We start from the raw sequence: 16,609 nt of genomic DNA, 5'->3' as shown, positions 1-16,609 counted from the left end.
TAAAAGAAGCAAGAGAGAAGTAACACATTACATATAAAGGTAACCCCATCAGAATTACCTCAGATTTCTCAATGGAAACCCTAAAAGTCAGAAGAGCCTGGAATGGAACACTGCAAAGTGTAAAAACCTATGGCTTCCAACCCAAAGTACTGTACCCAGCAAGAAGTGTCTCTCATAATAGATGGTAAAAGAAAATGTTTTCATGATAAAAGTCTGATCTACAACTATATAAACATAAAGCCAAACTTACAGAGAATACTTCAGGGAATTCTCCACACAGAAGAGTCAAATAACCAACCTCAAGAGCCTACAAGAAGCAAATCACAATAACCAAACCTAGAGAAGGCTCAAAAACTACAAAGTCCAAGAAAACACCAATCCCCATAAAGCACCACAATATAGCAGGGATTAAGTCAAACCTCACAGCTATTTCCCTAAACATTAATGGCCTTAATTCACCCATCAAGAGACACAAATTAACAAGGTAGATCAGAAAAATGGACCCCCCCCCAATCTGCTGTCTTCAAGACACCTACCTAACCACTAAAGACAGACACCTCCTCAGGGTGAAAGGGTAGAAAATGATATTCCAAGCTAACAGAAACAAGCAGGCATTGCTATACTAATGTTGGATAAAATAGATTTCAAACCAAAAGTAATCAAAAATAACAAAGAAGGCCACTTCTTACTCATTGAGGCAATAATCCAACAAGAAGATATCACAATCATCAATCTATACACACCAAACACAAGCATACCACAATTCATGAAACAAAATCTACTTGACAACAAAACAGAAATAAACACCAACACTGGGCTGGAGGGATGGCTTAGCAGTTAAGGTGTTTGCCTGCAAAGCCAAAGGACCCAGGCTCGATTCCCCAGGACTCATGTTAGCCAGATGCACAAGGTATCTGGAGTTTGTAGTGGCTTGAGCTTGTGGTGCACCCATTTTCTCTTCCTCCCTCTTTCTCTCTGTCAAATAAATAAATAAAATATTTCTTAAATAATAAAATAAAATAAACCAACACATCATAGTTGGGGACTTCAATCTTCCACCTTCATCAATAAATGGATCATCCAAACAGAATATCAACAGGGAAGTAAGAGAGCTCAACAATACCATAGATCAACTAGACATACCAGACATCTATATAACATTTTTACCTGAAATCTACAGAATACACATGTGTCTCAGCAGCCCATGGAACCTTCTCCAAAATAGATCATATATTAGGCCATAAAACCTGACTACATATATTCAGGAAAATCAACATAATTTCCTTTGTGATATCAGATCACGATGCTGTAAAGCTATAAATTAATAACAAGAGATATGCCAGGAACTCCATCATCTCCTGGAGACTGAACAACACATTTTTAAACAATAAATGGGTAGTGTATGAAATCAAAAGGGAAATTGTAAAATTTTTAGTATTGAATGACAATGAGAACACAGTATACCAAAACTTATGGGACACAATGAAAGAAGTCCTTACTGGGAAATTCATAGTACTAAATACCTTCATAACAAAGACAGAGAGATCCCAAATCAATAACCTAAACACCCACCTAAGGGCATTGGCAAAACAAGAAGAATCCAACACAAAAAGCTCCAGATGGAAAGAAATAATCAAGATCAAACAGAAATTAATGAGTTTGAAACTAAGAAAACAATAAAATTGATGAAACAAAGAGGTGGTTCTTTGAAACAATAAATAAGATTAATAAACCCTGGCCAATTTGATCAAGTGAAAAAAAAATATGGATGCTTCAAATTAACAAAATAAGAAATGAAAAAGGAGAGGTTGCAACAGACATCAATGAAATTGGAAGAATCATCAGGACTTACTTCCAAAACCTCTGCTCCACAAGACTGGACAACATGGAAGAAGTGGATAAATTCCTGGACACAAACTACCTACCCAAACTAACCTCAGAGCAGATTAATATCCTAAGCAAACCTATAACACCCATCAAGATTGAAAAGGTAATCAAAAACCTCTCCCAAAAGAAGAGTCCAGGACCAGATGGCTTCTCTGCCAAATTCTATTAAACCTTCATGGAAGAACCAAAACCAATATGCCTCAAAGTGTTCCATATAGTCAGAGAACAAAGTCCCTTTTTTTTTTTTTTTTTTTTTAGTTTCTTGAGGCAGAGTCTCACTCTGGCCCAGGCTGACCTGGAATTTACTATGTAGTCTCAGGGTGGCCTCGAACTCACAGTTATCTTCTAACCTCTGGCTCCCGAGTACTAGGATTAAAGGCATGTGCCACCTTGCCTTCCTTTTTTGAAGCTAGTATCACTCTAATACCAAAAATCAGACAGAGATACAACAACAACAACAAAAACTATAGGCCTGTATCACAGATGAAGTTAGAAGCAAAGATCTTGAACAAAATACTCACAAACCAAATTCAATAACACATCAAAACCATTATCTACCTTGATCAAGTAGGGCTTATCCCAGGAACACAGGATTGGTTCAACATATGGAAATCTGTCAACATAATATACCACATAAATAAACTTAATCAGAAAAAACCACATGATGATTTCACTCTATGCAAAAATGGCCTTTGACAAATACAGCATCACTTCCTGATCAAACATTGGATAAAAAAGGCATGGAGGGTTTATATCTCAACATAATAAAGGCTATATATAAAGCACCTAAAGCCCAAATAATACTTAATGGGGAAAGCCTCGGGAATTCCCACTGAGATCAGGAACAAGACAGGATTGCTCCCTCCCACCTCTGCTCTTCACCATAGTACTGGAAGTCCTAGCCCAAGCAATAAGACAGGAGAAAGAAATAAAAGGGATACAAATTGGAAAGAAAGAAGTCAAGTTAGCCCTATTTGCAGATGACATGATCCTATACATCAGTGACATGAGAACCTTCATCTCAAAACTCCTAAATGTGATTACTTCCTTCAGCAAAGTATCAGGATGCAAAATCAGCACACAAAATCAGTAGCCTTTCTATATGTAAAGGAAAAATATAGAGAGAAAACTTAGTGACACTGTCCCATTTTCAATAGCAACAAAACAATCAATAAAATACCTTGGAATAATACTAATCAAGGATGTGAAAGGCATATATAGTGAAAACATGAAAACATTGAAGAAAGAAATTGAGGAGGACTTGAGAAGGTGGAAAGACCTCCCATGCTCCTGGATAGGCAGTATTAACAGTGTGAAAATTGTAATCCTATCAAAAGCAATATACAGGTTTAATGCAATAGCAATAAAAATCCTAGTGTCATTCTTCACAGAGATAGAAAAAAATGATCCCAAATTTACATGGGATGGTAGCAGGCCTCAGATATCCAAACATATCCTCAGCAAAAGAAACATCTTTGGATGCACCACTATACCTGATCTAAAGCTAGATTACAAAGCCATAGTAACAAACACAGTATGATACTGGCATAAAAACAAGAATATAGATCAAGGGAACAGAGTTGAAGATCTGGACTTTAGGTCAAGTAAATACAGCTACTTGATATTCAACAAAGACCCCAGTAACGTAGACTGGAAAAAGGATAGCATCTTCAACAAATGGTACTGGACAAATCGGATAACCATATGCAGAAAAATGAAACTAGATCCATATATCTTGCCATGCATACAAATCAAATCCAAATACATTAAAGAAGTCAATATAAGACCTGAAACTCTTCTATTACTGGATGAAAAAAGAGAAGGAACTCTCCATGATATAGGAGTGGGGAAAGACTTCCTGAACAAAACTCCAGTAGCTCAGGAACTTAAACAATTACTCAACCATTAGGATCTCATGAAGCTGAAATATTTTTCTACAGACAAGCATACCATAAACAGAACCAATAGATTACCCACAGAACAGGAGAAAATTTTTTGCTGGCTATACAACTGACAGAGGCCTAATATGTAGAATATATAAATAACTCAAAAACCTAAATAAAAAAAAAATCAATCACTTACAAAATGGGGCAGAGAACTGAATAGGGAGTTATCAGAAGAAGAAATACAAATGGCAAACACACACCTAAAAAAATGTTCAATATCCATAACCATCAGGGAAATTCAAATTAAAAACAACTATGGGATTCCACTTTACCCAAGTAAGGATAGAAAAAATCAAATGAAAACAAATGTTGCTGAGGATGTTGAGAAATAGAAACTCTCATTTGCTGTTGGTGGGAATGTAAACTGGTACAACCACTATGTAAAACAATATGGAGACTCCCAAAAAGGTTTACTGAAAAGTTAACAACAGACCCAGTTATTCTCTTACTGGCCATTGACCCGAAAAGCTCCACACCTCAGTTCAGAGATATTTGCTCAACCATGTTTATAGCTGCTTAATTCATAATAGCTAAGAACTGGAACCAACCTAGGTGCCCATCATTGGACGAATGGATAACCAAGATGTGGTATATATACATAATAGAATTCTAGTCAGCCATAACAAAAAAATGACACAATGAAATTTGTAGAAAAATGGTCAAACTTGGAACAGATCACACTCAGTGAAGTCACACAATCACAGAAAAACAGTCCTTACATGGTGTCACTCATCTGCAGTTCCTAACCTGGATTAGCCCAAGTTGCTGACATATCTGATAGGCATCTTGAGGCCTGAACAATAAAGAGGATAGGGCTTGAGAAGAGGGGAAGGGTGGAGGGGGGCACACAAATCTGAACCCAAATTGAACTGGTACTATAGAAACCTATACCCTGGAAGATAGAATAATGATTGAACCCTCGACAGGACCTTAGGGGATGTGCCTGAATCAAAGGGCCCTGGAGAGGGTGAGGTGAAGCCTAACTTTAAATTTCCCCTGTTTCTTTTTTTCTTTTTCTTTTTTCTTTTCCCTTGGTGCTGGCCTGTAATTCTCAGGTCCCAGGATGCAATTGACACCCACAATGAAATATTGATCAAAGAGACCCACAAGGTCTCCCAAAACAAGGCAGACTTCTCTCAGAGCCCTTGGTTACCCACAAGAGGTTAATGGTAAGACCCTACTGCTGAAGACACCATACACTGTCAGCACAGAACATGGAAAGACCTGGCTGGAATCTGAAAGAGAGCCAGTCCCCAGACAACCCCTCTAGTGCTGGAAGGTGCTACATGAGCTACTGGGGGAAAGTGGCTAACACCTATCTGACCAACTCGAGGTCTAAGCTACTCAGAAGCAAACAACCTGATATGATGGCCACACAAGTCAGTCATGGTGGGAAGCTAACTGATCTTGGATTGGCTAACAGATCTGCTCAATGGAAAGGAACCCATATCTGGAACTGAGAAATAAGTCAAAATCATACCCCACTCATAATGATTTTGCTTTCTGTTATCAAGCTCCCACTAATCTTGGGATATAAGAGGGTCTACACCCATTAAATTTCCTCTAAATTAATAATGGAAATCCCATTTAACCTGCTCTGTCTTCACTCTCCATTGGAGAATCTGCTTCTCTTTTTCAAATGGGAGTGGGACATAAGGAGATAAACAACCCATCACTCTTCACCCCAGCCTGAGTTGAAACCACAGAGGTACTGTGGAAGTGAGCAAGAGTATTGCTTTCTTAGTGAATCTGATATCAGCACAAGGGTGAAGGAGATAGACACTGAGGACACTCAACACCTACCAAACCAGAAATTCAGAGGCTCCTAATGTACCCATCACTGAAGTAGACTTAAAATATACCCAACACATTGCTTCTCCTCCATAACTGAGTGCTGTCCCCCAGAATCCCATGGGGATCTCCTACATTTCCCAAAATGAGGTCCCCTTCAGCAAAAGGGCAGTGATGAGGGAAAGGATGGTACCAGAACATGGTGTTTACATACTAAGTATGTCCATAACTAATAAAAATAAATTTAAAAATTCATAGACTTAAATGGTAATGATAGCACAACATACCCAAACCTCTGGGACACAATGGAGGCAGTGCTAAGAGGGAAATTTATAGCTTTAAGTGCCTATATTAAGAAATTAGAAAGGTCACAAGTAAACAACTTAATACTTCACCTTATGCCTTAAGAAAAGGTGAACAATGTAATCCAAAAATCAGTAGATGGAAAAAAAATAATAAATATTAGGGCAGAAATTAATGAAATAGAAACCAAGAAAGAGTGAAAGAAAGAGAGAGAAAGAGAAACAATACAAAGAATAAATGAAACAAAGAGTTGGTTCTTTGAGATGATAAACAAGATTGATAAACCCTTAGCAAATTTGACCAAAAGAAAGGACAAAAATTAATAAAACTAGAAATGAATAAGGCACCATTACAACAGATACCAATGAAATTCAGAAAATCATGAGGACATACTTTAAGAACATGAGAACTTTAAGAATACTAAGTTTGAAAATCTGAAAGAAATGGCCAACTTTCTAGATTCATATGACCTGCCAAAATTAAATCAAGATGAGATATGCCATTTAAACAGATCTATAACAAGCATGGAGATCAAAGCAGTTATAAAATATCTCCTAACTAAAAAAAGTCCAGGATGAGATGGGCTCACTGGTGAATTCTACCATACCTTCACTGAAGAACTTACACTAATGCCTCTCAGACTTTTCCATAAAATAGTAAAGAAAGGAATACTACCAAATACATTCTACAAAGCCAGTATTACCCTGATATCAAAACCAAACAAAGACAGAACAAAAAAAATTACATGACCATTGATGCAAAAATTCTCAACAAAAGTACTGGAGAGATGGTTTAGCATTTAAGGCACTTGCCCTCAAAGCCTAAGACCCATGTTTGACTCTCTGGATCCCATGTAAGCCAAACATACAGGTGATGTAAGATGTCAAGTTTGCACATGCACATAAGATGGTGAACACCTCTGGAGTTCAACTGCAGTGGCCAGAGGCCCTGTTCCATCAAATCTCTTTCTTTCTCTCTCTCTGTTTCTCTCTCTGTGTCATAAAAACTTCTCAACATAATACTGACAAATAGAATACATCAGAAAGATTATTCACCACAACCAGGTAGGTTTTATTAAGGAGATGCAGAGATGGTTCAACATACTCAAATCAGTAAATATAATACATTATGTAAATGGACTGAAGGACAAAAATCACATGACCATCTCAATAGAGGCAGAAAAGGCATTTGACAAAATCCAACATCCCTTCATGGTAGAAGTCCTTAGGAAACTGGGAATAGAAGTAACATATCTCAACATAATAGAGGCTATTGGCAACAAATCTATAAGTAACATTATCCTAGGTGGAGAAAAACTTGAAGCATTACCATTAAAAGCAAGAACAAGGCAAGGGTGTCCACTGTCCCCAGTTTTATTAAACATAATACTAGAAGAAGTCTTAGTTATAGGAGCAAGGCAAGAGACACAAATAAAAGGTATACAAGTTGGAAAGGAAGAGATCAAATTATCGTTGTTTGCAGATGACATGATTCTATACATAAGGAATCCTAAAGAGTGTACTAGCAAACTGCTGGAGCTATTGAGCACTTCTAGCAATGTAGCAGGATACAAAGTTAACACACAGAAATGAGTAGCTTTCCTACATACTAAAAACAAACATGCCAAGAATGAAATCAGGGAAACACTCCCATTCACAATTGCCTCAAAAAAAAAAAAAAAAAGTACCTTGGAATAAACTTAACCAAGGAATTAAATGATCTCTACAATAAAAACTTTAAAACACTCAAGAGAGAAATTGCAGAAGTCACCAGGAAATGGAAAGACATCCCATGTTCTTGGAATGGAAGAATTATTATTGTGAAAGTCAATCTTAACAAAAGCAATCTACACATTTAATGCAATCCCCATCAAAATTCCAATGGCATTGTTCACTGAAATAGAAAAAGTAATCCTAAAATTTATTTGGACCACAAAATCCCTTGGATAGCCAGACCAATTCTAAGCAATAAAAATAAGGCTGGCAGTATCACCGTACCTGATTTCAAGATATATTACAGAACCATAGCAACAAAAACAGCATGGTACTTGCACAAAAATAGACATATAGAACAGAACAGAGGACCCAGTTGTAAACCCAGGCAGCTACAGCCACCTGATTTTTGACAAAAAAAAAAAAGCGCCAAAAATATTCATTGGAGAAAAGACAGCCTCTTCAACAAATGATGCTGGGAAATCTGGATATCTATATGTGGATGGATGAAAATCAATCCTTATCCCTCTCCATGCACAAGAATTAAGTCCAAATGAATCAAAGACCTTAATATCAGACAAGACACTCTGAAACTGCTAGCAGAAAAAGTAGAAGAAACACTTCCACATATTGGCCTACGTAGTGGCTTTCTGAATATAACCCCAGTTGCTCAGGAAATAAAACCACTAATCAACCATTAAGACCTCATGAAATTCAAAAGCTTTTGTACAGCAAAGGACACTGTGAATAGAACAATCATACAGGATGGGAGAAGAATCTTTGCCAGCTATACATCTGACTGAGGGCTAAAATCCAGGATATATAAAGAGTTCAAAAAACTAAATGATAAGAAATCAAACAATGCAATCAAAAAATGGGCTATAGAAAAAAAAAGGGCTATAGAACTAAATAGAAAGTTCTGGAAAGGAGAAATTCACATGGCCTATAGACATCTAAAAACATATTCTACATCCTTAACCATCAGGGAAATGCAAATTAAAACTACTTTAACATTCCATCTCACTCCTATCAGAATGGCTATCATCAAGAAAACAAATGACAATAAATGCTAGCAAGGATGTGGAAAAAAGAACCCTTCTATGCTCTTTATGGGAATGTAAACTTATACAGCCATTGTGGAAATCATTTTGGAGGTTTCTGAGATAGCTAAAAAATGTGTTTACCATATGACTCAACTATACCACTCCTTGGCATATATCCTAAGGACTGTACTCACCACCTTAGAGATATTTGCTCATCTAAGTTTACTGCAGCTCTATTCACAATATCTAGGAACTGGAACCAGCCTATATTTCCCTAAACTAATGAATGGATAATGAAGATGTGGTACATTTACACAATGGAATTCTATTCAGTGCTAAAGAAAAATGAAATTTGCGGGGAAATGGATGGATCTGGAAAGGATTATACTAAGGGAGGTAACCCAGGCCCAGAAAATGAAATGCCCCATGTTCTCTTACATATGTGGGTCCTAACCACAAATGTTTAGATTTGTATGTGAGTTGGAGAAAAGTCAGTAGCAGAGGCCAGTAAGCTAGAAAGGTGCTAAAGGGAGGGAGGGGAGAGGACTCAAGGGAAGATATTGTATGTATGTAAGTACATGAACAGATTACCAAGGGTGCAATGGCCCAAGTGAGGTCTGGAGAAGGGATTGAGTAAAGGAAGAGTGGGAGGAGGGTTAATCAAAATTTAAGATGTTATGAATTTGTCATATGGGAACTTACTTCTTTGAATAATGGTGTACCCAGAAGCCATTGATGGTTACTAGAAAAATTTCAGTGCTAGGGTTGGGATACCTTCCAGTGAGTTGTTGGCCAGGGAAGTACCTAATGTCCCCAAAACATCACAGACCATTGCTGAGGCTCTTGGTTTCCCACCAGAACTAGATGGTAAGACTCTATTACTAAAGGCTCTACATGTTTGACGTTGTAGTTTACTGAGAAATCAAGTTGGAGCTGAGTTGAAAACTTCCTCCTTGTGGACCAGCTGACAGAAAGCTGGAAAAACTTTGTCAGCCCTATGGAAAAGAGAAGTCATCAATGGTGGTAAACAACAGTGGATGTTGCAAGCCTTAAGATTGGCCAGCCCAGCCAAATATGCTAACTACTGCAATAGTGGCATGTTTCTTATGGGGGATACCAACTGCTTTCTAATTAGATTGGATGCACGTTTCATGGGAGGGAATACATGACTGGTACTTAAAAGCTAGTCAAAAACCTATGACAGGGGAGCTCATTAGTCCTAGGGGTGTAACACCTGCTGTTGTCTGGCTAAATGCCCACAAAACTTTCTTGTAAGCACTTTTCTTAAAGTTTATACTCCTATATTAATGCTACTCTTACTTTTGGTTAGAGAAGCTTCTCTTTTTGGATGGCAGTGACCGCTGGGATGACTCAGAAGTCACCATAGTGCTAAGAAGAAATGACAGTGGGGTGTTTAGCACTGAAACATCTCTATCACACCTTCAAAGGCTCAGAGTTCATTGTGGAAGAGGTGGCAGAAAGAACATAGAAGCCAAAGGAAGGCCTGAATATCCATGACCTTTCAGTGCCTGGTACTACCTACACAAGCTCTTCATACTAGGAGGAAAAGATGATGACATCAACATATGAGAGAGACTTATTGAGTGGGGTAGGTTATATGATTGAGGGTGGATCTTTAAGGGGGGAAAGTGGTGGTGAGAAGGGAAGTATCATGGTTTACTGTCTATAATTATGGAAGCTGTCAATTAAAAAAGTTTAAAAAATGAATAAAAAAGTATGCCTCTTCACACAGGAGTTCTTGAGTCCCCTAAGTATTATAGATCCTTTACTTAATTTCATATGGTAGTGCCCTATATTTACTATTTTACTATTTTACTATCTTGGGTCTTGTTTTCTTAGACAGCTTACCTCATCTTACACTAATGATTACTACACACAATGCTAAAGTCCTTGGATAAAGCACATCTGCAAGGAAAAAATTCTTTGAAAGAGCTGGGTGTGGTGGCGCACGCCTTTAATCCCAGCAACTCGGGAGGCAGAGGTAGGAGGATCGCTGTGAGTTCAAGGCCACCCTGAGACTACAGAGTTAATTTCAGGTCAGCCTGGACCAGAGTGAGACGCTACCTTGAAAAACCAAAAAAGAAAAAAAAAAAATTCTTTGAAAGCGAATCAGTTTGAAGTTATAAGTAAAGGTTATTGTATCTTGCCAATTATTCACTTTTCCAGCATGCTCTCTGGCCATCCAGGTGTGAATATACATTACTCCATGCTGCAGAGGATTAAGCATCATGGAAATATTTGTCCATCTGATAGGTTGAAAACCTAGGATGCTACCTTCTTCCAGTGTGCATTTAACTTTGATCAAGGCCACACATCTCTGCATATGTTGATTAGTCTCTTGCATCTTTTTGTCTGTTTTGCTTGTCTATATCCTTTGCTCATCTCTGCACTCATAATTTCTATAAAGAATTTTTCAAAAACATCTCATATATTAGAGATATTTGCTTTTGGGGGTGCATACGAAATGCAAACATGACCTTCATTCCTTTGATACATTGGCTTTATGTGTGTCTATTTTTGTAAGGAACTTTGATAGTTTTCTGCAGTAATTTCATCATTTTACTCCGGGAATCTAGGTTTTTTTTGCATACTTAAAAGACTCTATGGTTATAAAAATTAATCCATTTCTTTCTACTGTTTCTATGGCATAAGTTTTTTCACCTTTTAAAAATTTTTATTTATTTATTTGGAAGCGACAGATAGAGAAAAAGAAGCAGAGAGAGAGAGAGAAAGAAAGAGAGATTGGGCATGCCAGGGCCACCAGCCACTGCAAACGAACTCCAGACACGTGCACCACCTTGTGCCTCTGGCTAATGTGGGTTCTGGGGAACCGAGCCTTGAAGCAGGGTCCTTCAACTTCACAGGCAAGCGCTTAACCGCTAAGCCATCTCACCAGCCCCAAAACACAGCTTCTTATATAGCTACATGGAAAGGTAAATTAAAAGGTTAGTTTTGGGCTGGCGAGATGGCTTAGCGGTTAAGCGCTTGCCTGTGAAGCCTAAGGACCCTGGTTCGAGGCTCAGTTTCCCAGGTGCCACGTTAGCCAGATGTACAAGGGGGCACACGCGTCTGGAGTTCGTTTGCAGAGGCTGGAAGCCCTGGCACGCCCATTCTCTCTCCCTCTATCTGTCTTTCTCTCTGTGTCTGTTGCTCTCAAATAAATAAATAAATAATTTAAAAAAAAGGTCAGTTTTGTTTAAATAATGCCCACCATGCACTTATCAGAAATCTTAGCTTGAATTTTCCTGGGCATTGGTCTCAAGAACCAACACTTGTTTCCATGGTTGTTACAGTGTAACAATGTGTCTTCATGGCAGTGACAGTGTGTATATCTTCATGGCAGTTACAGTGTTTTCATGATGGCAACAGTATTGGGTTTTTTTGTCTGTTTTTTGAGGTAGGGTGTTGCTCTAGCCCAGACTGATCTGGAATTCACTCTGTACTCTCAGGGTGGCCTCGAACTCATGGTGATCCTCCTACCTTGGCCTCCCAAGTGATAGGATTAAAGGCATGTGCCACAAAGTCCAACCCCAACAGTGTGTTTTTATGGTGAATACAATGTGTATGTTTTCATGTAGGTTACAGTGTGCTTTCATGGTGAATACAATGTATCTGTTTTCGTGGAGGTTACATTGCATTTTCATGGAGTCCAGTGTACATGTGTCATGGAGGCAACAGTGTGTTTTATGGTGGTGACAGTGTGTGTGTTTTCATGGACAGGGCAGTGTGTGTTTTCATGATAGTTACAGTTTTGTGTTTTCATGACTGTTACAGTGTGTGTGTTTCCATGGTGGTGACAGTGTATTTTCATGGTGGTTATGTTTTCCTATCCAGTGGTGACAAGGAGGCAGAGTTTGATTTTAGAGCAAATGACAGGAAAGGGCAAGGAATAGGCCCAAAGCCATAGAGCAAATTAAGGTGTTGAAATTCAAGATTCTGAGCCATTTAGCTGTTGCACTAATCCTGGACACCATCATGTACAAAGTACAGGTAGAAAGCATTCTCCCTATTGCATCATTCAATAAATTACATAATCCACAACAAAAACAGCTAGAGGGCAGTGGACCGGGTAAAGCTTAGTGCACTGAAATGTGCAGATGTTTCCGTGAGTTGGGAAAACAGCCTGCTCATAGAGATCATATATAATTGACAATGTGAGTCAGACTTGGGCACCATTCAAGATTAATCTTATCCCTTTAATGAAATTGCTGATTGTTTTGACTTGTTCCTCTCTGCCTGTTCCAAGTTGCTTGACAGTGTGTTACAGAGACAGTCTTGTTGGTCTGAGGCTCTGTTCTCAAATGCTGAATTATGGAGTGCATTAAGAAGTTGAGAAGATCTGTTTGGAGAGGCAGGAACCCAGTAAAGCTAATTTTTCCATGATGACTGATGGATTTGGAGCACTCTGAAGGGGTGGCTGTATAATGCTAAGTGTTTAGCTGGTGCCAACTTTGTCACCTGACATGAACCCTTTTATTCCAAGCTCGTCTTCACACATGACCAAGGAGTGGTGGGGGTGGAGGACCACTGTTTGAAAAAGAAGGAGGATTTCTGACTTTGGGGGCAGGGAGGGATGGATAGGAGGGAGGGCAGGGGCAGAGAGACACCAAAGAAAACCTGTTTGTGTCTTAATTACCTGGCATATGCCTTGCATTGCTTTCATAGGTTATTTGATGTCTTCCAGAAATGTTGTTTTGCAAAGGGTGTGAGGAGTGGAGTGGGACAGCTGGTGAATAGGATATTCCTTTCCAACAACAGGATATGACAGAGTTTGGCTCCAGGAACATCCCTATGCCCAAAATGGTGGGGGAGAAGTCGGAAATGGTCTCCATCTGACCAGCTGCTATTTTCTCCAAACTCAAGTGGCTCTCAGGATCAGTCCCGGCACCTCATAATACTAGGAGACTGTGTTTAATCTCAGGTACCTGAAGGTCTTCAGTTAGTCTGTGGTTTCTGCGGTCAGCACTGACAGCACTGGCTCAGTTGGAGTTACAGGCATTGATTGTGCTTGTCACAGAAATGGCTCATTCCTTGATGTGCTTTCAAGTGCTCTGTCCTATGAATCCTGTTGGCAAGAAAACTGCCCTCCACCCTAGCACTTAGTTAATAAATATGGCTTGACATGCAGCCAGAAATGCATATGTTTGCTGTGCTATTGGATTCCTCCTCTAAAGGGGAAGGCTCCTCTGAATGTGATACACAAAAGATTCTATTAATCAAGCGAATGTATAATGTCTCCCTATAGAATTAAGGAAAATATAATAGTATGCTTTGCTACTCTATTAATTCCTTTGTTAGATAAAGTCTTTTGCTCTTGCTTCTCAGGAAGACATCTCTACTCTGACCCCTCTGTTGTCTCTCTCACCCTTGTGCTGTGCACACAAAACTATTCATTAATGTCAACAAGACTTATGAGTGCATATCCGGTGGGGTGGAGGCAAGAGGACTAGATCCCAAAGTCAACATCTTTGCAATACATTCCAAGATGAAAATGATCAAAGTCCCATTACTCTTCAGTGACTCTAGCAGAAAACAGTGGCGCATTCACCACAGAGGTTCAAGATGAATCAAGACTTCAGGTTTTTTTTTCTTTTTTCTTGAGTTCTGTTTTTGTATGCAGGAGATCCTCAAACACTTTGAGCCAAACGTGTCCCTAGGTACAGTAGAACAGGGTCATTAGAACTCACTTGGAAATAGAACTTCTAGAAAGTAATTTAAACTTCCAGAAATAGGAAGGGAAAAAGAGCAGCCACCCAGGCAGGAACCAGATGGTAAGAATTCTGAAATACACATGAGGAATATAATCAGAAAAGATGTGTATTCCATAAAGGAGCTAGAGATGGTTTCATGTTCCTGAAAAGACAAAGGAATGCTTACTTTGTCTCTGCCTTGCTGAGCCTACAGTCAGACTCAAAAGGTCTCCTGACAAGACAAAGGCACTCTTCTACCACCAAGGCCCAAAGACTTCTGCTCTGTTTTAGGTGACAGGACATACCATTAACCTTTGTTAATTGTTACTGTGAGCTCCGTGTTCCTCTTCAGACCTTTCTCTACTCAGTCCTGTGAGGATGGCTGCTGGGGACTTCATCAGCTGGGCTCACTTGCCTCTGGCTTCTGCTTGGGTTCAGTTAATGGGAGAGACTGGCCAGAAGCCAAGGGAAGCAGGGAAGAGAGATGGCTCAATCTGTTCCTACTGCCCTCGCTGCCAGGCCTCAGGTTGTTAGTGGCTGTGTTCCTCTAGAAATGGCTGCGCTCCTGTCTGGGAGCAGACTGGAGGGAGCCACCCCTTCTCACCCTCCTGGTGGCCTCCTTTTCATGCTAGCCCAGGGATGTTTTCCTTTCTTTGTTGGCTTTCCTTAGCTGTCATTCTCTGTCTTTCACACACTTTGAGTAAGCCATCTGTTTTCTGCTAGAATGATGACTTGTTCATCTATCCCTATCAGCAAGGCTCCTTAGAACAGATCGCAAACAGTTAGTTCCTGATATGGAGCCAACAGTTTTATTTTCTAGTGTGGGTTTCTGGTAGTTGTTCTACCTTTGGCCACTATTATAACCCATTCCTGAGCCTCCACCATGGGCTGGCACTTCGTGCTGGGCTGTGTTCTTCCTCTGTCATCTATCCATGTTAGCTACTCAGTGGTAATCTTGGCCTGTCTCTGATCCCTTTTCCTTCCTTCCTCCCTCCCATCCTTTTCCTTTCCCCTTCTCCTTCCTCCCTTCCTCCCTCCCTCCCTTCCTTCCTTTCCTTTCTCTCTCTCTTCTTTCTTTCTTCCTCCCTCCCTCTTTCTTTCTTTCTTTCTTTCTTTCTTTCTTTCTTTCTTTCTTTCTTTCTTTTTTCCTTTCTTTCTTTCTTTCATTTTGTCAAGATACGGTCTCACTCTAGCCCAGGATGACCTTGTACTCACTCTGTAGTCCCAGACTGGCCTTGAACTCATAGCAATCCTCCTACCTCTACCTCCTGAGTGCTGGAATTAAAGGTGTGCACCACCACGCCAGGCTACTCTAACTTTTTCTTGCTTTGGATCTTTTAAGTAAGTGCTTTTTATGAATCAGGTACTGTGCACTTTATATATTTAATTAAAATTGCACATCTACATAGCTAGTCTTGCAGAAGCACCATAGGTCTCCAGAAAAAAAGCATTTTATTACTTTGTGTGGAAAGAAAAAAAAAACCCAGTATGTTTTTATCTATCTTTTAAAGAGAATATAATTTAGAATGTCGTGTGTGTGTGTGTGTGTGTGTGTGTGTGTGTGTGTGTAGTTATAAACACATGCCAATGCAGATGTGTTGCTATTTTCTTTGTGACAGGACACACTATAGAAAGGAAATCCAATACAATAATAGTGTGGGAGCACACCTCCAAACTAGCTGTCCAAACTACTTGTATTTCCCCCAAAGTCTCAGGTATGTTTTGAACAGAAAGAATAGTAGAAGGATTATTGTGTGTGTGTGTTGGGGGGGGTTGGGACTTCTGGGCAGTTATAAGCTGAGGCAACTGGGATAAAGGATGTAACTTTTGCCACGGCATCTATAAGAAGGTTAGCACACCAGTGTATCTTAATGCTCTTGGAGTTCAGAATCCCAGTCTGTTGTTACTCTGACCTCCTCAAGAAGATAGCTTCAAGAGGGGTGACCTGCCAATGTATCCTTTTGATAAATCTAAAAAATATTTAAAGTTCTTTTATTTATTTATTGGAAGTGGAGAGGCAGAGAGAAAGAAATTGGGCACACCAGTGCCTCGAGCCACTCTAAATGAACTCTAGACCCATGTGCCATCTTGTGCATCTGGCTTTTGTGGGTATTGGGGAATAAAACCTGGTTCCTTAGGCTTTGCAGGCAAGTGCCTTAACCAACAAGCCATCAGTCCAGCCCACTGCAGTGTATCTTAATACTTCTGGAGTTCAG

Source organism: Jaculus jaculus, chromosome 8 (assembly GCF_020740685.1).
Source record: "Jaculus jaculus isolate mJacJac1 chromosome 8, mJacJac1.mat.Y.cur, whole genome shotgun sequence".
Lineage (NCBI taxonomy): Eukaryota > Metazoa > Chordata > Mammalia > Rodentia > Dipodidae > Jaculus > Jaculus jaculus.
This window is presented reverse-complemented; position numbering follows the sequence as displayed.